This window comes from Herpailurus yagouaroundi, unplaced genomic scaffold (genome assembly GCF_014898765.1).
Source record: "Herpailurus yagouaroundi ecotype Mexico unplaced genomic scaffold, PumYag 160, whole genome shotgun sequence".
In the NCBI taxonomy this organism is placed as follows: domain Eukaryota; kingdom Metazoa; phylum Chordata; class Mammalia; order Carnivora; family Felidae; genus Herpailurus; species Herpailurus yagouaroundi.
The window spans coordinates 41,043,843-41,070,231 of record NW_024412401.1 but is presented as its reverse complement, the minus strand read 5'-3'; the positions used below and the strand labels follow the sequence as shown (position 1 = coordinate 41,070,231).

Genomic DNA, 26,389 nt, shown 5'->3' with positions numbered 1-26,389 from the left:
ATATATATATATATACATACACACCATATCTTTGTCCATTCATCAGTCAATGGACATTTGGGCTCTTTCCATAATTTGACTATAGTTGATAGTGCTGCTATAAACATTGGGGTGCATTGGCCCCTTAAATTCAGCATTTTTGTTTCCTTTGGATAAATGCCTACAAGTGCAATTGCTGGATCATAGCTCTATTTTTATTTTTCTGAGGAACCTCAATGCTCTTTTCCAGAGCAGCTGCACCAGTTTGCATTCCCACCAGCAGCGTAAAAGTATTCCCCTTTCTCCACATCCTTGTGAACATCTGTTGTTTCCTGAGTTGTTAAATTCAGCGATTCTGACTGGTATGATGTGGTATCTCATTGTGTTTGTTTGTTTTTTAATTTTTAAGTTTGCTTATTTATTTTTAAGAAAAAAGAGTGTGAGTGGGGCAGGGACAGAGAGAGAAGGTGACAGAAAATCTTAAACAGTCTCTGCACTGACAGCAGAGATCCTCATGTGGGGCTCAAACTCATGAACCATGAGATTATGACCTGAACCAAAGGCAGACACTTAACCAACTCATTGCTCAATGGCACCCCTCATTGTGGTTTTGATTTGTATTTCCCTAACGATGAGTAATGTTGAGCATCTTTTCATTTGTCTGTTAGCCATCTGAATGTCTTCTTTGAAAAAGTGTCTGTTCATGTCTTTTGCCCATTTCTTCACTGGAGTACTTGTTTTTTTGATGTTGAGTTTGGTAAGTTCTTTATAGATTTTTTTATCCAATATGTCATTTGCAAATATCTTCTCCCATTCCGTTGGTTGCCTATTAGTTTGTTGATTGTTTCCTTTGCTGTGCAGAAGATTTTTGTCTTGATGAGGTCTCAAGAGTTCATTTTTGCTTTTGTTTCTCTTGCCTCTAGAAACATGTCTAGTAAGAAGTTGCTGTGGCCAAGGTTAAGGAGGTTGTTGCTTCTCTTCTAGGATTTTGATGGTCTCCTGTCTAACATTTAGGTCTTTCATCTATTTTGAGTTTATTTTTGTGTATGGTGTAAGAAAGTGGTTCAGGTTCATTCTTCTGCATGTCACTGTCCAGTTTTCCCAGAACCATTTGCTGAATATACTTTTTTCCATTGGACATTCTTTCCTGCTTTGTCAAAGATTAGTTGGCCATACATTTGTGGGTTCATTTCTGAGTTCTCTATTCTGTCCCGTTGATCTATGTATCTGTTTTTGACCCAGTACCATACTGTCTTGATGATTATAGCTTTGTAATACAGCTTGAAGTCCAGAATTGTGATGCCTCCAGCTTTCGTTTTCTTTTTCAATGTTACTTCAGCTATTTGGGGTCTTTTCTGGTTCCATACAAATTTTAGAATTGTTTTTTCTAGCTCTGTGAAGAGTGATGGTGTTATTTTGATCGGGATTGCATTGAATATGTAGATTGTTTTGGGTAGTATTGACATTTTAACAATAATTGTTCTTCTGGTCCATGAGTGTGGAATGTTTTTCCACTTTTTTGTGTCTTCAATTTCTTTCATAAACTTTCTGTAGTTTTCAGTGTACAGATCTTTTACCTCTCTGGTTAAATGGTTTATTCCTAGATATTTTATGGTTTTTGTTGCAATTGTAAATAGGATTGATTCCTTGATTTCTCTTGCTACTTCATTATTTGTGTATAGAAATGCAACTGATTGCTGTATGTTGATTTTATATCCTGCAATTTTGCTGAATTCATGTATCAGTTCTAGCAGTTTTTTGGTGGAGTCTTTCAGGTTTTCCGTGTAGAGTATCATGTCATCTGTGAAGAATGAATGAGGTGGGTTTTTTTGTTGTTGTTTATTCACATATTAAGTGAGATCGTGCAGTGTTCTTTCTCTGACTTATTTTACTTAGAAGACATTTAAAAATATTCCCCTCCTCACCATGCAACTCCCATCAGTCACTGAGTCTGAGTCTGTGACTCTACAGTTCTATCTCCACTGTCCTTTTTCTAGTACTCTTGAACTTTCATAGGAATCTTCAAACCTGTCTTTCCATGTCCAGTCTTACCACCTCTGCAAGGAGGGTAAAGATAACATGAAAAATACAATGACCATGAGAGCCATGAAAACTTTTTTTGATATCCTTACACAGCTTCTCTTAGCTTTTAAGACAAACTGCAAACTTCCTAGACAAGACAGCATTACAGAACCCTTGTAGTGTGAGCCTTACTTATTTCATCACATCATCTCTCCTTCTTACAAAGTGTACCAGCTCGAACTCTGTTCCATCTACTACCCATACACCCCTGCCTGTAGTGCACTGCTTTGCACATGTTAAAAACAGAAAAAATTGGTAGATGAAGAATCAATGGATATATATGTAAACTCAATGTTTTTTAAACCATAGTTGTTGTTTTTTTTCATGGCAGAGATGAACCATCCCTCCCAGAGCATCATTTCTTCTATCTCTAGAAAATGCTCTTACTCTCAAAAATTTCATGAATAACTGAATGTATCTGAATTAGACTGAACATACTTCATTAGTTCAATTCCTCTCTTTCAGTGAGTCATGGGATATGCTCAAATACAGTTCAAACTGATTATTAGTTACATGAAAAGTGATTTTTTTTGCTTCTGGTGGCCAAGCTGAGAAGGAAAAAAAACTCTGGTCCCTCTGTAATAAGCAAAAGAGAGCCCTATATTTGAAATGAGGCCCATCATTCGGCCTCCCTGACCTCACTCTTTATCTCTGGCCTCTTAGGTTTGAGGCCTGAAATGATCTGGCTGCCGAGAAAGATGTAAGGCTGTGAGTTAATTTATAAGATCGTAGACAGCTAGAGAGTTGGTTTAATTGAAAGATATAATTACCAGGTGTTGAAGGCGAAGGGGTTCATTAATTTCACAGACACTCTGTTGACTGAACTGTCCTCATTTTAATTTTTCACGACACATCAAGGAGGGGGACACCTGTGGGTCATGAGCACAGACCAATTCTGAGCTTGCAGGCACTTAAAATTCCACCCCAGGGGCAAGCAATCTTTCAGAAGTAGAAGGCCAAGTTGTTTTCTTCTGTTTAAAACTCCTCTTTCTAAAATTCTGAAAAGATCCTCCATTGCCCCCTTGGGCTCTGCAAAACTCATCATAACCTGGCTTTTGTTTACTTCTCCTGCCTCAGTTTTCAGTATACTCCCCAATCCCTGTGCTGGCTGCATCAGATATCTCAAATGGATAATAATACAAATATAACTATTGTTATTAGAATCATTTTACATTGTTACTACTGCTATTAATATTTACTACACACGTGTTGTGTACAAATCACTGCTTAAGCATTCATTCCCATTAGTTCATGAGGTCCTCCTGATGACCCATGGCAGATACTGTTCCCATTTTACAGACAGGAGGGAGCCTGGGAGCCATACAATTACTTGCCCAAATCAAGGAGCTTGATCAAAGCAAGATCTGGGTTATACAACAAGTCTGTCTGACTTCAAAATCTATCTTTTAAATATAGATTTTTTTTTGTTAAATCCTATTGTCTCCCTCCTTCACGTGTGTGTTCTTTGAGGGTGAATACTATGTCTGGGTAACTGCTGTATCCCCAACAAATAGCAGGGTGCTGTGCATTTAGAAGGCTGTTGGGAAATCTAATGAATGAAGAAATGGACAAATGAACTTTTTTATTCCCACTCAATGATACAGGCAGTGACATCTAGAAAGGAAAGGTTGGTTGTGCCCAGGTGGAGATGAATATGACAGCACCTCCTGAAGAAAGTGGCTCTAAGGTCCAGGGTCCTTACCTTGAAGTCCTCAGAGATGCCCAGGGAGTCTTATTTGAGGAAAATCTGAGCAACAGGATGGAAAGTGGCTTGCACATCATTTTACTTCTCTTGACTGTACAAAACAGGTGTTCTCCACTCTGATAATATACTTTTGAAACATAGACATACCGGTATCTGTAAGATATGAGATCATCTCATATGCATGGAATTGTGAGGCCTTTTTTTTCACACTGACTACAGTCTAGAAGACTAAGAATAAAGGTAATAGGCAATAGTAGAAATGAAAGTAATAATAACACCAGGGCGCCTGAGTGGCTCAGTTAAGCATCTAACTCTTGGTTTGGGCTCAGGTCATGATCTCAGGGTTCATGGGATTGAGCCCTGCATCAGCCTCTGTGCTGACAGGGTGGAGGCTGCCTGGGTTTCTCTCTCTCCCTCCCTGCTCTTCCCCTGCTCGCATGTGCGTGTTCTCTCAAAATAATGAGTACAAATTTTTTTAAAAAGCAAATAATAACAGAAATTAATTATTAAATATTTACTATATGTCTGGTGCTATCCAAACATTACTTCTGGTACCTCACAACAATACTATGAAGTACGAATTAATATCTCCATTTGACAGAGAAATAAACCAAGAACTAAATTTCCCAGGGTTAATTGTTAACTGAAAGAGGAGGGATTCCATTAAGATCTTCCTAACTGCAAAACCCTTCCATATTTTTTTAATAAATATATCACTATTTCAGCATCTTAATTTTTAAATATATTTTTAAGTATGGCTGTTGGCTAAAGGTGTATTTGACATAGAGGATGAAAGTGTATAGTCAAAATAGGGAGCTATTTTAATGGGAAAAAAAAAACTGACCTTGAATTTGAATATCCCTGATATTACTGGCCCAAATTAGCCACATACCCCAGACCACAGTAGACTCTGACAGTTCAATTAACTATATATTGGGGAAAATAGCATTGATTAAGTAGGAATCTTAGGAAGTGGTTAATTACATTTCCTGGATAACTTAAGACATTTTGTGCTTCAGCCCATCTTAATGAAAATCTAAATATATCAGACCCTTTGCAGAGAACAGATCACATGGCATTTATTTCTGTGTCCTTGAAGCTTACTTAATCAGGCTTTGTGAAACATACATACTGTCTTCTTCAGTGTTTCTGCAATTATTGTAGTGCTTAGTAATGATTTCTTAGTAATGATTTCTGATTCTGGAGAAAAGATTGTTTCCTGATATTTGCAATAAGGCTATGCTATGACATCAGAACACTTGAAACTCTGTATCACATCAGAGAATCTGTATTTAATGACTGGAAATTCATAGATCTTCAGTTTCATTCTTCTGAGTCTCATAGATGTCTTCTTTAGAACTTTGTGGGTTTTGTTTTAATTATTCTAACCCTAGATTACGTCAGGTAAAAATTTCTAATCCCTGGATTTGATTTTAAAAATAGATTCTAGGGGTGCCTGGATGGCTTAGTTGGTTGAGCATCTGACTTTGGCTCAGGTCATGATTCGTGAGTTCAAGCCCATCGGGCTCTGTGCTGTCAGTGCAGAGCCTGCTTTGGATCCTCTGTCTCCATCTCTCTCTGCCCCTCCCCCACTCATGTGTGGTCTCTCTCTCTCTCAACAATAAAATAAATAAATAGAGTGATTGATTCTGGTTATTTATATACTTATTCTATGTATTGATTTCTTGTTGCTGTTTTTATTTTTACTTTCAACTGTGCAACACATGTATAGAGCACGTGTATTCCTATGGTTATAACCCAAATACCTGACATCCCACCAGTAGGTATGTACAAATGTGGCAACATTGATACTGGGGCCTAGATCCCAATTATTCTGAGTCTTGCTGTATGCCTCCAGTTCCTCCATCACCAGGGTGGTGATTTTTTTGCATGGGTTTAGGAGAAAGTCTACTTATTCTCCATCTTATTCAATGTGTCTTCTTGCTGTCCCTGCACTTTGGTACACTGTGGCCTATTAGGGTAAAGGAACTGTCCATAATTCAGAATTCATCAGATGGGCTTCAGAGCAGAGTTGCTTTATCCCAGAGTCTTACAAGTTTTGCTTGAGCTCCATTCCCTCTGTTTTCCACCCTTTCCTTAAGATCTTAAATCTAATACCTTCACAAGGTGGAAAGAATATATGTCATTTCTATTGTCCCATCTCCCAGAAGCTTTTGGGGTGGGACTGGGTGGGGAGAAACCATGTACAACAAATCCCTCCTTGTTCATGTAGCCTTTGTCACTACTTCTCCAGGTACAGATGATGAGACAATTTGGGGTAGCATGATATTTGTTAGGAATTAACGCCTATAAAAGAGAGTAGAAGCAGAATTGGGCAGAGGAAAAAGATGAGCTGCAATACAGGTTCAACAAAGCCTCTATCAGCATGGTAGAAAGCTCTAGAGTAAGCACTGGACATGAGAGTTCAACATTGAGCTGAAATGGTCAGGCCTTTACACCCCTGACTGAGCCAGTCATAGGTGAACTGACTTCAGAAGGGTATGACTTCAGTGAGGTGGTTCTCTGCCGTTTAAGCCAACTCTGAAGAAGATAAAGTTGGAAGATGTTTTCTGAGAACTCTTCCTACAACATGGCAGCCACTCCTTTCTTGCAGGAGGATCTGGACTTTGTCTATCATGGCTTCCAAGAAAAATGACTTCATACAGCTCTTTAATGGAAATCAATACAAGGGTATTTACAAGGGTATATACAAGGGAAATAAATACAAGGGATAATGTCTAACTCTTCTCCCAGAAGCATTTGAGCCCTTGCACCCCCTAGGAGCTTTTGCCCTTATATTGGATTTAAGTATGCAAAAATTTGAACATGTGTCTGTGAAGAACGTGAAGCATGTACAGCATTCTTAATATGTACATCAAGTGAAAGGTCTCAGTCCTTCTCACTGATCACCCTGGAAATGTGAATGTTCATGCTCCACCCAGACACAGGGTGGAGCCAGAAAGGAATTGCCACTTACCAAGCTTGAGTTAGATGCACAGAGATCAAGATCAGAATTTAAGAAGATACAAAATAAGAGAGAAAAGTTGGGAGCTCAAATGGTCAGAGCCAGATTGCAAAATCAAGGCCATAGACACCTATGATTAGACTCATTCCAAGATGGAGATTCATTACTTAACATAAGGCCGGAAAAGTAAATTTTGACAGGAAAGAGATAACCTGGAATCCTTTGGCATTGATCTTGACTTTCTGCTAACATTTTCATTAGTAATGTTGATATCATTTTTTAAAATTTTTTTTTAACATTTATTTATTTTTGAGACAGAGAGAGACACAGCATGAACGGGGGAGGGGCAGAGAGAGGGAGACACAGAATCGGAAGCAGGCTCCAGGCTCTGAGCCATCAGCCCAGAGCCCGACGCGGGGCTCGAACTCGCAGACCGCGAGATCGTTACCTGAGCTGAAGTCGGACGCTTAACCGACTGAGCCACCCAGGCGCCCCTGTTGATATCATTTTTTAAAACATTTTTGGGAATATATTATGTATAAGACACTGTATTGAATCTGCATATTATCATATTAATCCTTAAAGTAAACCTATGATTTCGGAGTTATCTTGTCTATTGTAAAAATGCAGAAATTGATTCTTGTTCATATTAAGAATTTGCCCTAACTCAATAGTTAGTAAATGGTGAGACCTCTCTTCTCAGCCTTGTTCTACTGTACCCAGAGGATAGAATGAAGACCAATAATTGTGAGTCACGGAGAACAAATTTGGGTTAAATACAAGAAACATTATAATGATAAGGATTGTCCAAATACAGAATTGGCTGCCTTGGTGGAGATCTCTCCATTACTGGAAGGGTTCCAGCAAAGACTAGGTGGCCATCTGTCATGCTCATTGCAGAGGCAAATCTGACTGGCTAGGAGGTTGAACTTAATGATTTTGCAATGCTTTTTCCAATCCTGAGGCTCTAATTTTAAATCCCTGGTAACTCCTGCAATTTCCATTCCAATTCTGTTTCTGAGTCTTTATACAGCTGACTTGCTTCTCCAATATTTAGACTTTCTCTTGATTTAGAGTGAACATTTCCAGTTAAGAATGGAATTTGGATAATTTATACTTTAATATAATTCTTATTGGAAAAAGATAGATGCTCAACTATATACTGTGCCAGCATAACCAAGATAAAGCTAGGCTATTCTAGGGCTTGCCTCAGCACAGTGTCACATTTAGAAGAAACTCTAATTTCATATGAACAAATATTTGAAAATTGAATAGGCTATTTAAATCTTTAATAAAGTTTCTTTTAAAAAAATAGATGCCAAGCATAATACTCAGAGAAAAAGAAACTCCTTAAAAGTAATTTTTCTCAATGTATTTTTCTTATACTTAAGTGAGTAGCAACCGGCCCTAAATATTTCCTCTTTTCAAAAGCCCCAATCTCCTCAAAATCTAACCCATGTTTGATTTATCATTTTATCTTAAGGATATGTCTCTGCCCTTTGTTTTTTAAAACAAGTGTTCTCTCCTTTGTCTTCAGTTCTTCAATTTACCCATTAATATTACACATCACTTTCTTAGAGGGCAAGAAAGAAGGGAGCCTTGAATACTCATGTTTTATAATTAAACTTCAGTGAATTCTTTAAGAACCTCCTGAAAGAAGGGAACATGTTTTTTTGCACCACCCATTGGTCCTTCTCATCCGTAGCCTGAACCCCTTCCTCTCTTACAAGATCCAGTGGGATCTTCTAAGAGCTGAGCACTGACTGTACCCATTAAAGTTATGTCCAACAAACCTAGGTATGAGTAACTTAGACAAGTCCAGAGTAGCAACCATGTTGTTTTTCAGGTTCAGTCACCTCCCAATCCTGGTTGTATTTCTCCTAAGAAGGAAGGAAGATGAAATGTTTATCCAATTTGTTGCCTCACAGCTACTTGATGCTTCTCTTAATCTTCAGTTCATCGCTGACATTTTCCCTTCCACTCGTGGGTCCACAGTATGCCAGGTAACATTTTCCATTTTCCATTCCACATTCTCATTGTGGAGATGATTTAGGAGATGCAGCCTCTGGCTATCTCTGAAGCATCAGCTGATAGAGTTGAAACCACTCATCTCTGCCAACCTGGGTCACATTTTGGGGTACCCAAATTTAGGAGTCTATAGTATCTCTCGATTTTCATGCCTTACCTAGAGTTTCAGTCTGAGTTCTGCTATTTGATTTCTTTCCAGGGAGACATCATGCTCACTCTTTTCTTTTCCCCTTTCCCCCAACCTTCCTCTAATTAGCTTTGCTAACAGCAAGAATTCAGACGTCTCATATAGGTGGTGAAATCTGAAATAGTTTTGTAACTCTTGGCTATAAATTGCTACTGCACTGACCTGATCTAGGAGTTTCTGATCCTCCAAGCTACCTTCTACCCACTTACTGCCCAATTATCAGCTGTGGAAGTCCCTCCAGTCTGGAAGAAAATGCAACTCGTAAGTCCCTTTCCTGCCCATATAGAGCTATCAACTAGACACAAACATTCCAGCTTCTCTTCACTTTTTCTAGGAGATTCAGGCAGCCCATACCAAAATAGATTGCATAGAGTGCATAAATAAATTCTAATCCTGGACCCTGTAGTCTTACTTAATTGCCAGTATTTCTCCTCCTTCCTCTACCTCTTGGTTCACTGCAAGTTTTGCCCACAACTTAATATTTCCTTTGTTTGTTTTTTCTTCTCACATTGCTATTATAGTTACCTGTGCACATTGTCAAGTTTCTTGGAGTAAAAGAAGATTCATGCATTTTTTGTATAAAGATCATAACTTTCAAAACATCACATAATTAAAGATTGATCCTGACACAGGGCATCAGGTCTTTCTGTTTAACATCTGAAGTCACATGTTGCTTTTGGCCCTATCAAAGACACAGTTTATAACTCACAGAGCCCACTTTGAAATTATGAAATTCTTGATGAATTGTTTTTAATTTGAATGAGTCACATAGTGTTAAATATTATGCATAAAGTGAGACATTGATATTTTATACGATGTAATTTCTAATTTGCAGAATCCAAATTCACATAAAGTGTTATCACACTGTGGCATGTAATATCAGTTCCAAAGGTATTTGATGGAATACCCCAGAGCTGGAGCTTAATTCTCAGGAATTTTGTCTTAAAAATTTGGCCCAGGACAAAGCCTTGAATCAGTCCATTATGCCTGCCAGTGACCACCTGTCCGTTTTGAGAAAGGTCTATAATTCTTTAAGATATTGAATTTCTATAGAAGCCAGGTTAAAACAATAAATATATCTAGCCTAAAATTCACTGTGGTAGCCGTGGAAATTCATGGCTCCTGCTGTGGGGAACCTGGTTGACAGATGGCCCCAGTTACTGACCTACCGGATCTGTCACCTCTGAGACCATACTTGCAGTGGGATGCTCCCAGCCAATGACTGAGCACAATGAAGGTACTAATGCCAGTTCATTCCTGTGAGGATTCAAGACTCTTCTGAAGAGTGATTTTGACCCATCTTAAAGCCTTTTGGAACAAATACAGTCTGAGGCTGCTATTATCCAATCCTCCTTCCTTCCTGTCCTTCTTCCCTGGAGTCAGAGCTGCATCCCAGTCTGAAGGTTCTCCCTGTCTTCTCCTGCTTGCTCCCCATTATCCTTCAATGGGCATTTCTCCACCAATAAATGTGTTGTACATCTAATCCTGTCTTTGCATCCACTGCTCCACAATAATCTTTAATCAATTTAATGAACATCTACTTTTATATGGCCAAATATATTGCCTAAATACCACAATTCTGACCTCACAATTGATACCTCACAGTAGTGTCCGTGGTATCTCTCTGGCAATGAGGAGGCATTTCTAGGACCATTGTTGCTCATGTTGGATCAATATCTATTCCATGTGTCATAGGTCCGTTAATTTGGCAGCCGTGAAGAAAATGCTCTCTGTGTTAAGTTGGAGGGTGATAATTTTAAATTACTTGAATCTGGGGGCTCCTGGCTGGCTCAGTCGGTTAAGCATCTGACTCCAGCTCAGGTCATGATCTCACAGTTGGTGGGTTCAAGCCCCACATTGGGCTCTGTGCTGACAGCTGAGAGCCTGGAGCCTGCTTCAGATTCTGTGTCTCCCTCTCTCTCTCTCTCTCTCTGCCCCTCCCCCTCTCATGCTCTGTCTCTCAAAAATAAATAGACATTAAAATTTTTTTTCAGTGATTTGAATCTGAACATTGCACTTTTTATCCCAAACCCCTTCCAGAATAAAACCAAATAACGTTTAGGGGCATCTGGGTAGCTCAGTCGGTTAAGCTCCAACTTAGGCTCTGGTCTTGATCTCATGGTTTGTGGGTTCAAGCCCTGCATCAGGCTCTGTGCTGACAGCTCAGGAGCCTGCTTTGGATTCTGTGTCTCCCTCTCTCTCTGCCCTCAGCTAGTCGCATTATGTCTGTCTCTCTCTGTCAAAAATAATTAAACATTACAAAAAATCTTTAAAAAATAATGTTTAGCTACTCCATTTTGGCATAATATGTTGCATTTGTAAGGAGCTCTGGTCTGACATCCAAGAAATTTGAAAAGAAATTTACATCTTATTTTGTAGTTTCTTGTAATTGTTCAAACAGGGAGTCAATTTTTAAAATACAACAAAATTTCTTGAAATTCAGTTCTTTAACTTTTCCAACAGCTTGGAATACCCCCATCTCCAGATTTGTTAAAATTCTTCTTTCATAGTTGCCCAACCTACAATGGCTCATATTGTTCTCAATCTCTGCTCACACCTTTCTATATACTTCCTTGTTCCCAAGAGCGGCCCTGTCCTTTCCAGTGTACATAAAGCTAACATTTTGGTTCTCCATTTCACCCTTCATTCATTGCTTCTTTCACTTTGAAAACAGAAAATGAGGAAGAATGTCAGCATTCTGCATAAACAATTGTCTTTGTTCCTGTTACTCCCTCATACAAGTATACAATTATTCCAAATCCAGGTGCTTTAACTATAGCATCTTCTCACACTCCAGCAGACTTTAGGCTCTCTGCTAACTTCTGGGTCCTTCCAAGTAAGGGTCTCATGAAAGTAGCCCAAACATTAGCAATTCAGCACCCTTCACAATGAAAAATCCCTTCATCTGAGAGAATTTAGGAGGCAGCAGAATCCCTGGCCTTGTGGCTAATTCAGCAGTGATCTCTCATTCACACTACTGAGGTCTGGCAGCTCAGTTGGAGGTTGGCTAAGGCTCAAAGAGAAAGAAGTACATCCCTGCAGGCTGGTCATGGTCCTCCTCCTGTCAACGCTTCCTGCTGCACACCCCATAATCAATCCTGGCCACCACTGCCCGCTTGCTACTGCTTGGCCTGAATTGGTATTCTTTCTGCCTTACCAGTCTGCACTTAGATTTATGATTTATTTAGAATTGGATTACATCAAGGCTCAAGGCCAAGGCTCCATAATCCGTCACCGTCTCCACCGTGGCCAAACACAAACATTTGTTTTAGCTGCATCAGCATCCCTAAACCCTGTTCGAAGGATACCCATTGTTAATCGCTATAGCAACCGCATCTCCGTGTGTGTGTGTGTGTGTGTGTGTGTGTGTGTGTGTGTGTGTGTTTCATTGCCTCCCTCCTTCCCTGTTCCAAATAAAAGCATTGACTCCATCAGGTGATAGATATTCATAATTTAACAGAATGGTGGCAAGTCTAAGTTATGCTGTTGAAATACATCACAGGCAGAGTTGCTTTGCTATTTGTTTTTGTGCTGAATAGCAGCAAGTGTTTTAAGTTATGGGTTTCGCACACACATAAGGAAAAGAGAGGAGGTGTATGTAATTGTCACCAATATTGATGATGGCTTCCTGCCCACCAAGTAGTCTCGAGAAGCAAAATGAGGGTGCTGCTCCCCTAACCGGCACTAATGTTTTTATACTTTATTATTGTTTGTTAATAATAGTGAGAAAAAAACCCATATTTGATATTTCAGTAGCTCATCACAGTTAACAGAGGGCAAACCTCATCCAAAGTCATCCAGACTTTCAAGTGTTTTGTTAAGGGTATTTATACTTAGTTTTGTGAATGTGAGGAAATGTAAGTGTAGAGGAGTGAAATAGTAAGCCTATACTCCTCCAGTTTCTAAGTCACAAACAGAGAACTGAGGGCAGATCTTCAGATTTCAAGCTGAAAGTACCTCCTGTTAAACCATCATTGCCTCCTTAACAGAGGAGACATCTATGTGGACTAACATATCAATTTTAAATTGATGTACAGGAGCACCTGAGTGGAAAGTTGGTTAACTTTCCAACTTGGCTCAAGTCATGATCTCATGGTTCTTGAGTTCAAGACCCGCATTGGGTTCTGTGCTGACAGCTTGGAGCCAGGAGCCTGCTTTAGATTCTCCATCTCCCTCTCTCTCTCTCTGCCCCTGCCCTGATCATGCTTTGTCTTTCTCCCTCCCTCCCTCCCTCTCGCTCTCTCCCTCCCTCCCTCTCTCAATAATATTTTTAAAGAATTTTAAAAAATTGATGTACATAAGGGCATCAAGAGTATATCTTGATGAAGTATATCTCTGTGAAACTGTACAGAAATGGAAGAACAGTGGGTTAAGCGACCCTTTTGAGGATCTGGGGCATGATTACGTATTGGAGAAATAAATCAAACAGCAAATGATATAAAAAATGAAATGGATTGAGGAGACCTACCTTTTAGTCAAGTTCAGCCATTAACTCTCTGAGAGTCATTTTTCCTCTCTGAGAGTTTCTTTGTGTGTGAATTTTGGGAATTGAAAGAGATTATTTTTAAGTTGATAAACTTGTAATATTCTCAGATCTATCTTAAGTGCATGCTGTATGCTTATCCTTGAGCTTGACACCCTAAGCTTGTATCCTCCATAATCTTATAAATAATGTTCACAAGACCCAGACATATAACACCAAACAAAGGGATGTAAAATTGTATCTAAATGTTATGTTTTAAGATTCAGATATAAATGATGTAGTTGGCCAAAGAAAAGTTATTCAAGGAGGGTTTGCATGATCAAGGAAGATGATCATGGTAGGTCTTCTCTATGGTAGAAGAGAAATCTGAGCTACATGATGAAGGGCAGGAGGAATTTGATAGGCTGGGAAAATGGAAGTCCACACTGAGTGGGGAAGATGAAGTACATGAAATCCCAATTAAGGGCATGAACCACAGCATCTCCATTCAGCTACGAGTGTTGACTTTCCTGTACCACAGCTTTCTGCTTGGTTGTGAACATTGGAAGTTGGACCAAAAGTAGGTGCAAAAGGGACTGAAATGATTGATTATTCCCCATTTATTCAAAACCAACCTTCAAAAATTTTTACAGAGAGAGGTGTTAAAGGAGGGGGAAAAAGAATAGAAAATGACAAAATATAAAAGATCACAGTAGAATTAGTATTGAAAGGTAAATATAATTCTATCTAATCCAATCAACTAACTACAGAAGGGGAAAGGAAGCCTAAAAATTGAAGTGACTCTTCCAATGGCATACAATGACCACAAGCACCATGACCTGTATACACTCTATATCCTCATTCTGGTGCTCTTGGGCTCTATGGAAGCAGTGAATGGGAAACCAAAGAGAAAGATAGAAAAGAGTGACTAAGAGGGAAAAAAAGGGTGAGGGAAGAAGGGCCAGAAAAATATGCTAGTAGGATTCCGTAAAGATGTGTGTGCTCACTCAGGTGTGGGAGGACTTGTTCAAAGCTGCCCCCAAATGGTAGGAATTTGGAATGCTGCTCATGCCCATCCCTCATTGCCTTGAGCACTTCTTTGAGTGTCTTGATGGCTGACGAATGTGAGAGGTCACCAAAAGTTAGAGCTTTAGTTGGTCTATCTGCTTTTATCTGCATTGGATCCCCATTTTGGACTACAGACAATTGAATCAGAATAAAGCTGGCTTTCAATGAGTGACAATCTAGATGAGTGGTTCTGAACTGAATCACATTAAGAGATATAAAAAGTACCCAGGTCCTCACCTACTTGAAAAGATTCTCATTTAATTGAGCAGAGTAGGAATTAAGATTTCATAGGTTTTTTTTTTCATCTATTTACCCAGATTAAAAAATGAACTTCATAGTAATCTTAATCAGAACCAGTATCTGATTATGCCCCCCTACACACACACACACACACACACACACACACACACACAAATCTGATTATCCCAGACAGTTGCATCTGGAACATGAGCCAGCAGCTCATGGATGAGTAGACATGAGGGTCAGAGTTAGGGAAGATCACTGATGATTCACTCCTACACTGGAGCATTAACTATTTTAGGGAACTGTGTATCTGCATTTTGTAAAACCCTTCCCCATCAGCATTTAAGGCCTTTCCAGAGATGAGGGGTCTCTTAAGAAAAGACCATAAGAAATTAATACCAAAGCCTCTGGAATACATCACCAAAGGAGACAGAATTCTTATTTGAAAGGACTATGGGGGTCACTCATAATCTGTTCATTATCTGAATTGGGAACTATGTACCCCACTGAAGGTCACTTACCCCTTGTACTGATTTGTTTGAACTAAAGAAATAAGATTGACTTAAGGAGGAAGTGGAGGTTCTTCAACTGGCCATACCCTTAATTTCTCCAGGTTGGCTTTGTACTTGCAGAGCAGTGCTGACTTTTCTAGGGCCCAGATCCTGGGCCTGAATTGTACCTGCCTTCTAATAAGAATGGACATGGGAAAAGAGAAAGACTTTTATCTCAGAGATGGGGTGAAACAGAGGCCTTGAGGTCAGTGGGATTCCCCTTCCTATATTTTAAGCCCAGAATGTCAGCACCTTGATAAGAGCAATAAATGAATGACGCCTCATGAACTCTGGAGTGATGAATCTTGACCTCTCTTCTGGGGACCTCTGATCTCAGTCAGCCTCACTCTACCTGAGGGAAAGCTGCACAGAAGCTCTCTTCCCATGTACTGAATGGGATTACCAACCAACTAAGGAGAGTTATGACTGTGCTTGAGGACACTCTGAAGGCAAATCATACCAGCCCCTGCCACAGCACCTGTGGGGACTCCCACTGAAAAATACTTGTGATATTGGAAAAATTGATGATTACTATAATGAACTATTTGTATCTACAATTTGCAAACATTTTGCTGAGATATACACACTAACTTGAAAACAATGAAAGCTTTTACTGTTAATGTGTATTAGTATGAGTTGAACTAGAGAGTTGTAGATATAATATACATTTATGCAGTTGCATTATTATATGTGTACATAAATATATGCATGGTATAAGTTGAATTAAGGAGTTGAACAAAATGCTTTCAAAGCACTGATTAGAGGGCAATCTATTCTTACAAGGCCGTGGTAGTGGGATTTAAGACATTTTAAAGAGTCTGTGATTTCTGAATCAGATTTTGAAGTTGAGGGATTTGGCTGGGTTGAGAATATTGGGGAGAACCTCCTTCCTGGAGGAGAGTTTGGGAACACAGACTCAAGAGTTTCTGGATCATCCAACTCTCTGGGAGGGCGTTGCCTGGTAGGACTTTGGTTTTGTAGGACTTGAGGACACAGTTGGAGCATAAGCCAAACTAGTCACATCATTTCCTAGCCTACAATGCCTTCAAGATTCTAGTCCATACTTCTCTGTCTAGACTCATGCCTCATTTCCTACCATCTCCTTATGTTAGCTACTCCTGGTCCCCTGCTTTGAGTTTTAACAGAAATTCCTCTGCTCAGTCTTCATCTTGTTAAAGGCTGCTTATCCTTGAGATTTCTATTGGAAATATCACTTTTTTAAATTGACATTCATCAGTCTCCAGACCAATGCAAATTTTACTCCTACTGATGAGGGTTTTTTTGGGTGGCAGTGGGGTGCGCAGGGTCTGGAGCCAACAACCAAGAAAGAATTCTTGAAGAGGTCTTTGGTGCAAAAAGGTTATTTTATTGAAGCAGAGGGACAGGACCTGTGAGCAGCAAGAGCTGACCGGACTATGAGGAGAGACTGGTTTTATACTTTGGAATTGGGGGAGGTAAAGTCCAGGGGAAATTTCCAGTGAGATTTTCATATGCTAAAGAAGACTTACAGGATAGTGGAGGCCTAGCTATTGTCAAGCTAAGGTTGTTTTTCCATCTAGCAAAGCATTAGCATTAAGACAGTAGGAAGTTCCTGGAGAAACATTTTACTCTGCCAGCAGATGTTTGTCAATGGGCTGCAGGGAGGAGGAAATTTAGTTTTATCTGCCATTTCCTTCTGCCTTTGTTTCCCACATCACTATGGAGGGGTGATGGAGACTTAGGTCCTGCAGAACTATGATCTCTATCAGTTAACCATTTGTTTTTCCCCTTTCCTTTCTTCTTGGGCAGCCAGGAGTACCAGAGGAATATCACACGTATCCCACCTGAGGTGGGCTTATGCCCACCCTGTCAGCTTGCCTTTTGCTCCCTCAGCATTACGTCCTCTTTTGCAACATTCATCATCCATAAGTTTACTTTTTCAGTGTTTCTATCCCCATTAGACCTCAAAATAGACTATCTTATTTACCAGCGTGCCCTTGTGACCTACTATTTTCCTTAGCATCTAGTAGGTTTTCAAAAAAAAAAAACTTGTTAAAAGAGAATAAGGCCAGATTGTAAAGGACCATGAATGCCAGGGTCAGAACCTTATCCTTCAGGTAACAGGGATCCACTGTAGATTTTTTTAAAACCAGGGAGAAGCACTATCAAAGCTGAGCTACTGAGAGCTCTCTCTTTAGGTGATGTTGAAATTGGCAGGAGCTGAGGCTTTCAGCATGGAGACTCCCTGACTGCATATCTTAAGAAGCCATGTTAGCCAGACCAGAATCCTATATTGTTATTGCTGTTTTTACTGAAGAAAATGATTCTTCTCCAGCCTCCCTCCCCTGTCATAATCCCAACTGATGAAAAGCACAGCCAATCACATGTAGTAGTAGGGATGAAGGAGGAAAAGGAAAAACCCTTTCTTCAATTGCTTCCCAAATCTCCCCAGTGCTTTGATTTGCTTTCAGAGAACCCTTTAGCTCAACAAACAATTGCAAACTACCCAGTTGCAAGGTAAAATGAAAAGCCCACAGGCATTAATTATATATAGAGGTATTTAAAAAGAAGCTACTGCTTAATTATTGTTTGCAAATCTCAGTATTTAAATTGACTTATTTGCAAATGTCTGTTTAGAAATTGACTTTGTAATTATAAAGTCAGTGCAGGGATGTCTCAGGCCCTGGAGGAGTCTCTAACGAGGAATGATAATGTAACAGACAGAGTGAGACATCCTGAGCTGCATTTTAATAACTAGAGGTGGTTGGCAGGGGGTTGAGATGCTTAAAGGAAAATCCCTAAACTGGTAAATAAAGGGGCCAGGGTCTCTGTCTCTGGCAACAGATCACTGGAGGATACAGGAGGGGACAGTCAGGGGGAATAGAATTCTAAAAACCTGGCAAGGGTGGGGGTTGGAGCTCAGGAAGAATGGAAGGTGTGCTGTGTTCTACATGAGAATGGGTCCTCCTTTGGAACCAGCCATGGAAGTTTCAAGAGGTCCCCTCCATGAACCCCTTCCCAATTGCTCAAATCCAAGTATTGGCTTTATGAATTGAATTGCATTTCCCTAAAATACACATGCTGATTTTCAAACTTCAGTACCTAAGCTTGTAAACTTATTTATAAATAGTCACTTTACACATTGTTAGTTGAGATGTGGTCATGCTGGAGAAGAATGGGCCTTAATCTAATATAACTGGCATCCTTGTAAAAAGGGGAAATTTGGGCAAAGGCTATACACACAGGGAGAATGCATATGAAGGTGAAGACGGACACTGCAATGATGCTTCTATAAGCCAAGGGATGCCAAAGGTTGCCAGGAAGCTACCAGAACCAGGGGAGAGGCAGGGAGCAGATTCTCCCTTGTAGCCCTCAGAAGGAACCAATCCTGCTGACACCTTAACCTCAGATTTCTAGCTTCCAGATCAGGAAGGCAATAAATTTCTGTTGCTTAAACCACCCATTTTGTGGTACTTTGTTACGGCAGCCCTAGGAAACTAATATAACTGGTATGTGCAATTCTCAACAACATTGCAAAACTCTACTATGGAATTGGAGATGGACCAACCTGGAGGTAACCAGAAATTCTCTCAAAACACTAGAATATTAGACATTGAGGGACCATGACCTTAAAACCATTTAGATGATCAGTTGTTCTCAAACATGGTTATGTTTTGGAATCACCACGGGAGTTTCAAAAACAGTGATACCTGTATCATATCTCAGTGATCCTGGTTTAATTAATCTTGGATGCCTCCTGGGGATTAGTTTTCCAAATGCACCTAAGGAGAATCTGGTTTGCAGCCAAGGTTGAAAACCAGTCTTGAAAATTTTACATCATCTTCTTCATTTAAGAGGTGAGGAAAGTAAGTGTCAGAGAGGTGAAGGAATAATTGCCCAGGTAATAATGCTAATGACTGGAAGAGGTGAGAAGCAGCCCAGACAACTTTACTTTCAGTTCACTGTTCTCATGGGCATCACTGCATCCTTTTGGCTCCAGATACAGTAAGTACTGATTTCCCAGGCATCCTCTAGTACTAGGCAAATGGGAATCTTGGCCTTTGGTATTTAAGGAAGAGTGTCAACCTCTACATGGGCACAGTGAGTTTACAAGATCATTTCATAAATTCCACATTCTATTGCTTCACAGCAACTCTATGATATTAAGTAGGGCAGTTATGTTCTACCTTTTTAAGAAGAGAATGAGTAAGCACAGAGAAATGAGATAGTACCCTAAACCATCCCATTGGTTAAAAGCAGAACCAGCATTTAAACTCAAGCCTTTTAAAACTATTCAGGCATCCATCACTTGCCATTGAGAATGAAGTTAAACTGTCTTGATTCAATTTTAGTTTAAAATCTTTCTAAAAACATCCTCTTTTACTCCCCTACCTTCAAGGAAGAATTTGTGAACATAAATATACTGGGTTCAATTCAAATTAATGTCCATTTTTTCCCAAAGAGATAAAAATCTTGCATGAACTCTGAGCCTTCATTTCAAATGATTTCTCAAGACTCAGAGTAATGGTGGAGAGTCTTTCCATCACAATGTTAAAGGAGTACTCAAAGAAGTGTAATGCTGCCATTTTACTAAAGGTACATTTAGTACCGTGCTATAAACTGATCATCCTGGTTCTTAATCTCAGTCACCTCAGTCACAAAGGTATCTAACTAGAGCTACTTGACCCCTATCTGTGATTCTAATTGTGCTCTTGTTACGGAACCAGGCTGGAACACTGGCGGAAAAACCAAGCAGCACTTGGAGATTTTGGTGGATCGGAGATTTATATAACACTGGTGGGCTTAGAGGAGACTGTTTCTCCAAAGATCTGAGTGCCGAATGCAAGTGGGGAGGGTAATTTATAGTCGTCAGCTTCCATATCTGTGGGGAGTTTTCCAGCGCGCAGCAAACAAAGGAAGAAGAACATGGAGGAGGGGTCTCTAAGCTACAGACCAGAGTTTGTTTTAGCCCCATGGGCCATCTTTGGCATACTTTATTCACTTCTCCAACATTCCCCCCTTTGATGCCTTTTAAAAAACCTTTTAGTAGGTATCACCTTTCGGTTTTACAGGTTGGTACTCTCAGAAGGCTAAGATACGTGCAGTAGTTTGGCGAGCAATAGCGTTTTCAATAAAATGTACCACGGCACTCAGCATGCAGAGGCCAATGGATACAAGTAAAATTATGGAGAGGGCCCCACCAGGGCAGGAAGCCGGGATGCCCAATCTGTGAGATCCCATCCTTTCCATTGATTGATACTTCCCTGTTGTCTGTGTTGAATTCTTTCCTTGAGTTCCTTAACCTTAGTTGTAACTATTCCTGACTGGTTTACAAAATAGCAACATCCTTCCCCCAGAAAGATGCAAGTCGCTCCTTTTTCTGAAGTGAGGAGGTCAAGGGCTTGCCTATTTTGGAGGGTCACTGCCACCAGAAAGTTTATTTGGTTTTATAAAGTTACCAGAGAATCTGCCACCCGTTCCATGTCTTCATTTATCTCTTGAGATAGTCTATGGTATAGTTCTACGGATAAACCTATGCCCCCTATTCCGTTTCCTATTCCTGTCGCAATTTCTGTTTCTATCAGAACAGGTAACAGGGCTGCCCGTTTAGCCAGGGACTTGGGGCTAAAAGGCTGTTAGGAACTGATCGTCAGTGTATACGGATCTCTCTGGGGTTAGGAAGACAGAATAACGTATCTGAGTCAGTTGGCCTCTAAGCATTGGTAGGCTGAATTAGAACACAGATAGAACACCCCAGGGGTTGAACATAGGGTTATATTCCTCTTTAAGGTTCTATTTCTTCCGCATAGAGAGGTACCGTTCATACCTTCAGGGACCATACAAATTAGATTATCGGCATTTGTGAGACAGACCCCAGTGGCCAGGGGTCCAATTAAGACAGAGGTGTTGGTTTTGAGACTTTCAGGAGCTTCCCAGGTCAAAGGGATGGGAGTGGCTAAGTAAGCCCTCCAGCTGAAGGACAAGCACATCCAGCAGGTTTGGGTGTGATTATCTATTTTAGGGAGGACTTGTAGAGTAGTATTGACCCATCGCCGAAGTGGGGAATTGGTAAGCATCTGATTGAGGCCTGAAATGTTCAAACCTTGGTAGGCTGTCGGGGGAGTGGTCGCCTTTATGGCTTATATTACCCTATCCTGGGTACCCTCTATAACTTTTTGAAGGGCCCTGTCTTGTACCCCTCCCCCATCCGACATCCCCCATTGAGGAAGGTAAGTGTAGCAAGCTCGCTTCCCTCTCTGGAGGCCCTTGTTGTGACTTGGGTTCCTGACATTTTGGGTTATCTCTATGGTCCAAAACTTAGTCCCTGGGGCACTGGGTGGGTGACTGACAGAGAGTGGGTGTTTTTTCCTTGTAGCAATCTTTGTGAAGGGAAGTGAAAGCACTGAATGCCCTTAACCCCCTTATTGTCATACAACAATCCTGGGGGCAAAGTGGGTAAGCGGCAATTGTGAGGGTGAGAGAGGTTATCATAATATACAGGCAGTACTTAATAATCCTCCCATCCAGAGGAGGTATGTGAGACCCAGAATGCATCTTTTGTCCCATGTCCAGCTTGTTGGTGCAGTCTCTGTCAACCCAGCAGTAAAAAAGTAAGATCAGGGCTATGACACCAGTAAGGGGCAAGGGCTGGCAGAGTTGTATCCAAACCCCTGGGCTAGGTTCATGCATTGATTCCTCCAGCTTCTGCTGTGCTCAGGCCAGCCAGCTTCCGGGGTGTGGCTGGAGCAGGGCTGGAGGTTTCGGGCCAGTTTTCCTTTTGAGGGTCAGTTTAAGCGGTTTGACTGGATTTGGATCACTTTGCCAGGTTGTGGTTTCTTCTGAGTTGTCCTTCTTAACTCTGGAGGGATGGACCCATGGGGTGATACCTAAAACTTTAAGGGCTGTAGGAGTTGTTAGAATAACAGTATGGGGCCCAGTCCACAGTGGTTTAAGAAGTTCCCTCTTCCAATCTTTGACCCACGCAGAGTCTCCTGGCTGAAAGGGGTGAACGGGGGTCCCTAAGGAAATTGGGGCCCTCTCTATGGTTTATCTCTGTAACTTAGGACCCAAGGTCTGGAGCTGGTCTCTTATTCCTTTGTCTCCAATCTGGTGTAGGTCTCCTGGGAGTTTTCCTAAACATGGGGGGTGGGGGGTCCGCCTATATAATAACTCAAAAGGTGAATATCCTAGTGCCCCAGGCATGCATCGGGCACACAGGAGGGACAGTGGTAGTAAATCTAGCCATGGGAGATTAGTCTCTTGGTGGAACTTAGCCAGGGTTTCCTTGAGGGTGTGATTCATCCACTCTATTATCCTGAGCTCTGGGGTGAGTAAGCAGTGTGCAGTTTCCAGGTAATGTTGAGGGACTTTGTTAGGGTTTGTATAATGTCTGCCACAAATGCAGGCCTGTTATCACCGTGTATGGTTAAGGGTAGACCAAACTGAGGCATAATCTCCCATAGAAGAGCTTTGGCCACCTCGTGACTTCATTCCATTCTGGTTGGGAATGCGTCGACCCATCCTGAATACGTGCAGATTATTAAAAGGAGGTACCTGAACCCTTTATTTGGTTGTATGTCGGTAAAGTCCACCTTTAAGTCTTCAAAAGGGGTGGCCCCCCATCCTTTATGTGCCAGGCAGGGGCCGTGGGGCAGACCCAGCATTGTTTTTGGCACACGTTACACATTGTTCACTGATAGGTCAGCATAATGCCAGTGGCTGGCTGATATAGTAGTTCTTTTTGAGGAGGGCCTCTAGTGCAGTTTTCCCTAGGTGCGTGAGTTGGTAATGTTCCTTCACTAGGTGTTTTCCCATGGATGACAGGACAAAGATGTATCCATTTGACATGACCCACCATCCCTCTTTGCTTAGCATGCCCCCTTCTGTCGAGGCCCAACTTCTTTCTTCATTTGTGTACAGGGGCAGGGAGGCTTCCCTCTGGGGCGCTAGAGTCATAGTGTAGGTAGGAGCTTCGCCTGGGTCACCACAGGCGGCTGCTCTGGCTGTTTTGTCGGCCAGGTGATTTCCTTGGGTTATGGGCTCATCTCCTTTCTGATGTCCCTTACAGTGTAGGATAGCTACCTCGTCTGGCAGCCATACGGCCTCAAGAAGCTTTAGTATTTCTTCCTTGTTTTTGCTAGTTTTCTTTGCAGCAGTAAGGAGGCCTCTTTCTTTATAGATGGCCCCATGTACATGCACAATAGGGAAGGCATACCGGGAACCAGTGTAGATGTTAACTCGTTTACCTTTGCTAAGGATGAGGGCTCGGGTTAAGGCGTACAGTTCACCTCATTGTGCTGACCATCCTTCCGGCAAGGCCTTGGCTTCCAGAACCTTGGTGGTTGTGGTTACCGCATATCCTGCTCTTCGGCTTCCCTCTTATAAATAGCTGCTCCCATCGCTAAACAGGGTAATCTCTGGGCTTATCATAGCCTGGTGTTGGAGGTCCAGGCAGCTGGTGTAGACTTCATCCACTACTTCGGGACAGTCATGGTTGGGTTCTCCCTCCTCCGTGGGAAGGAAGGTGGCCAGGTTTAGTGTTCTTACTGTTTCAAGAGTGACCCTTGGGTTTTCATAGAGAAGGCCTTGGTATTGTGTCAGCCGAGAATTGGAGAGGAAATGATGTCCTTGGGTGCTCATGAGGGACATCACTGCGTGTGGGACCTAAACATTAAGTGTTTGTCCCAGTATGAGTTTGTCTGCCTCCTTGATGAGCAGGACTGTGGCTGCCAGCACTCTGAGGCATGGTGGCCATCCTGCAGCCACAGGATCAAGTTTTTTTTGACAGGTAGGCTACTGGCTGTTGCCAAGGCCCCATGCTCTGAGTGAGCACTCCAAGGACTATTTTGTCCTTTTCATGTACGAAGAGGTTAAAGGGCCTTTCTATGTCAGGAAAACCCAGGGCTGGGGCTCATCCCAGAGCCAACTTTATTTCTGTGAAAGCGGCCCTTGCCTCGTCAGTTCATGCGAGGGGCTCCCGGTCTGGCCCTCCCAACAGGTCATAGAGGGGCCCCACTATGGCTGAGAATCTGGGAATCCAAATGCGACAGAGACACTGCGGCCCCTAAAAATTCACGCAAGCCTCGTTTTGTTTGGAGCTATGGCAGTGTGGTGATAACTTTCTTCCTTTCTGGTCCTAGTTCTCTTTTTCCTTTTGTGAGGAGGAAGCCTAAGTATTGGACCTGCTGCTGACAAATCTGTGCCTTTTCCCAAGAGGCCCAGTACCCCGAGAGGGATAGGAGCTGCAGGAGGGCCTTGGCACCTTTCATACAGTCTTCTTAGGTGTCGCTGGCAGGGAAGAGGTCGTCTACATATTGGAGAAGGACACAGCCTGTGGTTTCCCTCAGAAAGTCGGCGAGGTCTGCAGCTAGTGCTTCCCCAAAAAGAGTGGGCGAGTTCTTGAAGCCTTGCGGAAGTTGTGTCCAGGTCAGCTGCATCTGGCACCCCTTAACGGGCTCAGTCCATTCAAAGGCAAACAATGGTTGACTTTGAGGAGCCAGGGGAGGCAGAAGAAAGCATCCTTTAGGTCGAGGCCTGTAAACCATCTGGCTGACCCCAGAATTTGGCTGAGGAGAGTATACGGGTTCAGAACCACTGGGTATAAGTAAAAAGTCACATTGTTAATGGCCCTCAAATCCTGTCCTGGTTGGTATCCTCCTCCTGGCTTCTTGACTGATAAGAGCAGGGTATTCCAAGCTGATTGGCACTCAATTAGAATACCTGCTTCTCTGAGCTTGGTCAGGTGCTCTTGTATACTCATTCTAGCCTCAAGTGGAAGGGGTACTGCCTTTGTCTCTGCGGTTGGACTCCAGGGATCATGTCAACGATGATGGGGGCCCAATTCCAAGCTAGTCCAGGTGGGTTATCTTCAGCCCATACAGAGGGGAATGTAAGCCTGAATTCTGAGGGGCTACAAGGTAGGGCCCAGGTGCAGAATAGTCTCCATTCTTATTCCCTTGTCAGGGTAATCACCAAGACCAGGGTTTCCTTCTGCCTTGGGTTTAATTGGAGGCTAGTGTGTCCAGTGGGTTCAAAAGTTATCTGGGCCCCAAGCTTGGAGAGCAGATCCCGGCCCAGAAGAGGAATCCGGCAGTCAGGCAAGTAAAGGAATTCATGCCAGACTTTGTGACTCCCAAGTTCACATTGTCGAGCTTGACAGAAAGGCTGCTGCATTGCCCATGTCCCAGTAGCCCCAAGTATGGTTGCTGTCTTTTGGCTTAAGTGTGCCACCGGAGAAGTAACAACAGATTATTCAGCCCCAGTGTCAACCATAAAAGTTATTGTTTGGCCTCCTACCTTCATTTTGACCGTGGGCTCATGGGGGCCAAGAGAGAAAGAGCCTGGTCCCCCTCAGTCCGATTCTATCCCGGCCAGAACAACGAGGTTCTCGCCTCGAGGTTCCTCCCGATATCGGCTGGGTTTTGAGGGCCCCTTCCAATTAGAACACTCATTCTTCCAGTGTCCTTTCTCTTTGCAGTATGCACATTGGTCCCTTGCTAAGGGGGCTCTGGGCTTCTCCCCTTTTGGTGGTTGGGATCTTCTCATCTTTGCAGTGTCCATTTCTTTTAGTGCTGCTGTGAGAAGGGTGGCCTTCTTTTTTAGTCTTCTCTCCGCTTCTCTTTCAGCTGCGACTTCTCTGTTCATGAAAACTTTATTGGCGACCTCTATCAGCTGAGTGACATTCATCCCGGCAAAGCCCTCCAACTTCTGGAGTTTTCTTCTGATATCTGGGGCAGCCTGTGCCACAAAAGAGGTATTTACCATTTGTTGACTTTCTGGTGCCTTGGGGTCAAATGGGGTATATACACGGTATGCGTCACATAATCTTTCACGGTAGTTTCCAGGAGACTCCCCAGGGTGCTGTGTGACTGATTTTTAGTCATGTTCATGGGCTTTTTGGTTCCAGCTTGGACTCCCTGAAGGAGAACTTCCTGGTATTGTCAGATGTGAGCCTTTTCTTCTTCTGTGGTGAAATCCCATGTTAGGCATTCTTCAGGCTCAGCAGCTTGAGCCCAGACAGTAGGGTCATTGATCCCTGGAGGTGCGTGATCTTCTAGGTACTGTTGTGTTTCTCTCATTATTCTTCTTCTTTCTTCTGTATTAAACAGAGTACAGAGTAACTGTTGACAATCTTCCCAAG

The 26,389-nt window shown here is 41.9% G+C and overlaps 1 long non-coding RNA gene across 1 annotated transcript in view; it reads left to right on the top strand.

The window, feature by feature from the left end:
• The window catches only part of LOC121034436 (uncharacterized), a 153,426-nt gene extending 127,389 nt beyond the window's left edge, over positions 1–26,037 (top strand). The window contains exon 3 of the long non-coding RNA XR_005792425.1: positions 25,875–26,037. This is a non-coding gene — a long non-coding RNA (uncharacterized LOC121034436). The remainder of the gene's footprint in view (positions 1–25,874) is intronic.
• The last annotated feature ends 352 nt before the right edge of the window (positions 26,038–26,389 follow it).